Source organism: Salvelinus alpinus, chromosome 22 (assembly GCF_045679555.1).
Source record: "Salvelinus alpinus chromosome 22, SLU_Salpinus.1, whole genome shotgun sequence".
In the NCBI taxonomy this organism is placed as follows: domain Eukaryota; kingdom Metazoa; phylum Chordata; class Actinopteri; order Salmoniformes; family Salmonidae; genus Salvelinus; species Salvelinus alpinus.
In genome coordinates, this window is record NC_092107.1 from 24,337,322 (window position 1) to 24,343,321 (window position 6,000).

The window sequence follows — 6,000 nt, forward strand, 5'->3', positions numbered from 1 at the left end:
AAAGCAGTGGTTCGTGTTCAGTTTTGCGCGAATGCTGCCATCAATCCACGGTTTGTGGTTGGGGAATGTTTTAATAGACTCTGTGGGTACAACATCACCGATGCACTTGCTAATGAACTCGCTCACCGAATCAGCGTATTCATCAATGTTATTGTCCGACGCTATGCAAATCAAGTTTATTTTATATAGCCCTTCGTACATCAGCTAATATCTCGAAGTGCTGTACAGACACCCAGCCTAAAACCCCAAACAGCAAGCAATGCAGGTGTAGAAGCGGAACATATCCCAGTCTACGTGATTGAAGCAATCTTGAGGCGTGGAATCCGATTGGTCGGACCAGCGTTGAACAGACCTAAGCACGGGCGCTTCCTGTTTTAGTTTCTGTCTATAGGCTGGAAGCAACAAAATGGAGTCGTGCTCAGATTTTCCGAAAGGAGGGCGTGGGAGGGCTTTATATGCGTCGCGGAAGTTAGAATAACAATGATCCAGGGTTTTGCCAGCCCGGGTCGTGCATTATATATGCTGATAAAAATTTAGGGAGCCTTGTTTTCAGATTAGTCAGAAATTTGACTGTAATTGTTTGGTTTGGATTAGGACGGGTTGAGTATAGAGAGGATGTGATCGAGAAGTGGTCAGGTAGAATTGTGTCTGTTGAGAGACGTAGTTGGTTGAAGAGAGATTAAGTAATAAATGTGTGTATAATGGGTTACTAGAGATTTTATAAAGTAACAATAAAAAAAACGGAGATAAGAAAAATGTAAGTAATTTAGTGTTACAATACAGGACTAAGAAACCAATTAGAAATCATGGGTGGTAAACTCTCTAAGTGTACTGAGGAACCAGCCCTTCCCTCAGCCCCACCTACACAGCCTCAACCACCACCAGCAGTGGTTTAGTGTCCTCCACTGGAACACCTAAAATTGCAATATCCACCTCCAGCTCATTAAAAACCCACTACCTTGACCCTTTCTGCTCCTGCACCATGCCAATGGTCTGGAAGAACAGGATACCACCACTCAACACACCCTGTAACTCTTCTGAAATCAAATCTCGTATACTCAAATACTTCTCTGTAGCGGCCGGCACCATATCTATTTTCTGTGATTTACGTTCCATTTCGGCAGTGAAGTTCTACTTCTTCTTCTATGATATCTTGGCGGTTCACAAACAAACATTTAAGGTGTATGCCGCCACCTACTGTGCTATCAATCATTGTCTACCTAATTCTGTACAACCTCCCTCCCCGCTTCTCTGATCTGCGGCTGCGCAGTTCAAGTATTGGCTCGTTTGTCAGCGAGCCAAAGATGGTAGTCGTCACTAGTTTCCACAGCCAAAGTCATAAACCCTGCCTATTCCTACAATTTATCTTCTTAAAGGGCTGCTTCATCACTTTTCAATCTTATTTTCATTATCTCCTGCACAATATCACTGTCAACATAATGTGAAAACATCATCTGTATGTTTTGTAGAAGAAATCAAGTTAAAAAGTTCTACGCGATGACATAAAAAGTTAAAACTTTTTTTATTTTTTAAAGTGATTTTCAAACACTGAGATTCATGGTGACATGGAAAGCCAGAAAATACACTCCCGTAGGCAAAAAACGAACAAAACAAAACAGTGGGATGGATGCCTTGCTTCCTTTTCCGTCTCTGAGCGAACTCTGTACATTGCAAAACAACTCGTTGCAGATCAGATGGTTTTCTGGTACTAGAATTCCTGTAATGGGATCAACTCAACTCCAATACTGATATGTAGGCTTAGCCCTAGTCAAAGAGAGCTCATCCGCCTTCTTTTTCTTTGCCCCAAAAGAAAAGCTCATGTTTGTCCTCCTCTTGGACAAGGTGCTAAATCCATCTTTCCGATGACAAATGTCAGTCATTTGTTAAATGCTTAGGCCATTTTAGTGTTATTTTACCAATCACACACAGAAATGTACATTGTTTTGTAAATACAGTAGCCCACACGCATGACAGAGCATTAGTTTGACAATTGCTTGCGCATGATTTCTGAAACTATGGCTCCTTTTCTCTAGACTACACAAAATGCCAAAACACACACAAAACATCACACATCTCTTGCAAAACCAAACACTTCATTCAAAACTATTTTAACTCCTCAAAATTGTGTTTTAGCATCAAAACTCTACACACAAACCATCAAATTATTAGCTCTTATACAAACCAACTACACACAGATGTGACAAACACTACTATCTTGTGTCTTTTGCATGTTCAGTGGAGTCCACGGCATTTTGTCATAGCACTCATGTATGTGCACAAATATATACAGTATATATGCATATTTAGTATATATTTACACAATAAACAGAAATACAAGGGGGTAAAAAATGTAATGCATTTCTTTCTCTAAACGTTGTATTTTCATCCAGATTTCGGGATGAACAGTAACAGACAAAACAAATACAGTAGAAGATAAACAAGTAGGCTTGTTACTAAACTCAGCAAAACAAGAAACGTCCCTTCTTCAGGACCCTGTCTTTCAAACAGAATTCGTAAAAATCCAAATAACTTCACAGATCTTCATTGTAAAGGGTTTAAACACTGTTTCCCATGCTTGTTCAATGAACCATAAACAATTAATGAACATGCACCTGTGGAACGGTCGTTAAGACACTAACAGCTTACAGACGGTAGGGAATTAAGGTCACAGTTATGAAAACTTAGGACACTAAAGAGGCCTTTCTACTGACTCTGAAAAACACCAAAAGAAAGATGCCCAGGGTCCCTGCTCATCTGCGTGAACGTGCCTTAGGCATGCTGCAAGGAGGCATGAGGACTGCAGATGTGGCCAGGGCAATAAATTGCAATGTCTGTACTGTGAGACGCCTAAGACAGTGCTACAGTGGGACAGGACAGACAGCTGATCGTCCTCGCAGTGGCAGACCACGTGTAACAACACCTGCACAGGATTGGTACATCCGAACATCACACCTGCGTGACAGGTACAGGATGGCAACAACAACTGCCCGAGTTACATCAGGAATGCACAATCCCTCCATCAGTGCTCAGACTGTCCGCAATAGGCTGAGAGAGGCTGGACTGAGGGCTTGTAGGCCTGTTGTAAGGCAGGTCCTCACCAGACATCACCGGCAACAACGTTGCCTATGGGCACAAACCCACTGTCGCTGGACCAGACAGGACTGGCAAAAAGTGCTCTTCACTGACGAGTCGAGGTTTCGTTTCACCAGGGGTGATGGTCGGATTCGCGTTTATCGTTGAAGGAATGAGCGTTACACCGAGAACTGTACTCTGGAGCGGGATCGATTTGGTAGCATCCAGCATCTAGTTCCATAACTCTGAAACAGACAAGACATTATTGCATGACAGTATGAATAGACATAGAGCAGTCAATATGTAGCACAATACACTGGAATACAGTACCAATGACAGGATAGTATAGCTTACTTGTACGTATTCATAGCGCAGTTTTTTCACACCATCAGAATTTCGCTCAAATGGTACTCTGTAGAGCTGCTTCATACGAATCTGATGGCGTTTCAGGAGACGGCCAAGTGCGGATAAACTCACACTATTTATGTTACTGAATGTTGTGTTGTCAGTGATGATGTGGGGTTGCAGTTGTCATAGACGTATGCGGTTGTTTAAAATGACCATATTCAATGTGTTGGTCCTGCTCTGCAGTGAACAGCCGATTTCTTCCTCCATTGAAGGGTTGTCTAGCAATTCTGCAAAAACGTGCGAATGGTTAGGGTGCAAGATTTCATTCAGTATGAAATGGTAACTGTAGTGCTGTAAGTACAATAGCATGGTATTAGGTTTACTTACCTGTTCTCATTTTGAAATGTTCGGATGACACTTGCTGCAGTGTAGCGGCTCAAGTTAGGCTGGACCCTCTGCCCAGCCTCCCTGAAACTCAACCAAAACAGCCCGGATCTCATCTGTGATTGTTTTCCTCGTCCCAGCCCCCCCCCTCCCCTCCCCTCCCCTCTCTCCAAAATTGGCCTCCATTGTGGTCCAAACCAAGAAAGCCAACTTGAAGCCTATTTATTGTGCTCAAGTTCTGATTTGAATGATGTGTCTAATGTAGAGAACTGTGTTGAGTGTTTTGCAAAAAGTGCTTTACAATTGCAAACTGAGTGTAAAGCAGATAACGTGCTTGCAGTTTTGCAGACTTGGTCTGAAGATTAGGCACATGACTTAATGGTTTCACTGAGTGTGCCTCAAGTACCACTTTAGTGTGTAAGCGTTTGTAAAAAACTGTAAACAGCTGTTGTACATCACATGTAGACCACAGCTTTTCTTAGGAAGTTGTGGCTAAAAGGGTTACTGCATGACTTCCTTCCTGTTGCAGACATAGTTCTCTAAAATATTTGATTGCCTACTACATGATTTGATTCTAACCCATACAAGAATAATAACGTTACATTTGCAGTTCCAGAATTGAGGATGTACAACCAAGCAACGTTAACCCACGCAAGGAAACAGGCTACAATTTGAATAATTTTAGGATGGGTCACCACCACTCAACACACCCTGTAACTCCTCTGAAGTCAAATCTCGTATACCCAAATACTTCTCTACAGCTGCCACCACAACGTCTACTGTATTTTCTGTGATTTCCGTTCCATTTCTGCGTGATTTACTCTGATATGCTGCTACGCAGTTCAAGTACTGGCGTTAGTTTGTCAGCGAGCCAAATATGGTAGTCGTCACAGCCACAAAGGATTACTTCTTCCGGTTGCTTACATAGTTCGCTAAAATATTTGATTGCCTTCTACATTATTTGATTCTAGCTCAGACAATAATAATTCCCACAGACCCACAATATCATATAAAGGATTACTGCATGACTTCTATCCGGTTGCGTACATAGTTCCCTCACAGCTCTTGATAGTATCACTGATCTTTATTAAGAACCGTATCGGCCTTCGTCAGAGTTTTTGTGAATGTTTTTATTTATAAAAAAATATGCACCCTTATGTAGACCTGGCCCCACCCACATCCGTTCCACACATTTTTTATTTGTATTTTATTTCACCTTTATTTAACCAGGTAGGCAAATTGAGAACACGTTCTCATTTACAATTGCGACCTGGCCAAGATAAAGCAAAGCAGTTCGACACATACAACAACACATAGTTACACATGGAGTAAAACAAACATACAGTCAATAATACAGTGAAAGATAAGTCTATATACAATGTGAGCAAGTGAGGTGAGATAAGGGAGGTGAAGCCAAACAAAATATATATATAAATAAATAAAAATATAAAAAGGCCATGGTGGCGAAGTAAATACAATATAGCAAGTAAAAAAAAAAAAACACTGGAATGGTTGGTTTGCAGTGGAAGAAAGTGTAAAGTAGAGATAGAAATAATGGGGTGCAAAGGAGCAAAATAAATAAATAAATACAGTAGGTAAAGAGGTAGTTGTTTGGGCTAAATTATAGATGGGCTATGTACAGGTGCAGTAATCTATGAGCTGCTCTGACAGCTGGTGCTTAAAGCTAGTGAGGGAGATAAGTGTTTCCAGTTTCAGAGATTTTTGTAGTTCGTTCCAGTCATTGGCAGCAGAGAACTGGAAGGAGAGGCGGCCAAAGGAAGAATTGGTTTTGGGGGTGACCAGAGAGATATACCTGCTGGAGCGCGTGCTACAGGTAGGTGCTGCTATGGTGACCAGCGAGCTGAGATAAGGGGGGACTTTACCTAGCAGGGTCTTGTAGATGACCTGGAGCCAGTGGGTTTGGCGACGAGTATGAAGCGAGGGCCAGCCAACGAGAGTGTACAGGTCGCAGTGGTGGGTAGTATATGGGGCTTTGGTGACAAAACGGATGGCACTGTGATAGACTGCATCCAATTTATTGAGTAGGGTTTTGGAGGCTATTTTGTAAATGACATCACCGAAGTCGAGGATTGGTAGGATGGTCAGTTTTACAAGGGTATGTTTGGCAGCATGAGTGAAGGATGCTTTGTTGCGGAATAGGAAGCCAATTCTAGATTTAACTTTGGATTGGAGATG

At 42.0% G+C, this 6,000-nt stretch overlaps 1 long non-coding RNA gene across 1 annotated transcript; it reads right to left on the reverse strand.

Moving 5' to 3' along the window:
• Positions 1-1,505: 1,505 nt before the first annotated feature.
• Positions 1,506-4,913, reverse strand: LOC139549300 (uncharacterized). The gene is made up of 3 exons (XR_011669862.1): positions 3,808-4,913; positions 3,427-3,707; positions 1,506-3,317 (listed from the first exon to the last, which is right to left on the reverse strand). It is a non-coding gene; the product is annotated as an uncharacterized lncRNA (long non-coding RNA).
• Between the last annotated feature and the right edge of the window lie 1,087 nt (positions 4,914-6,000).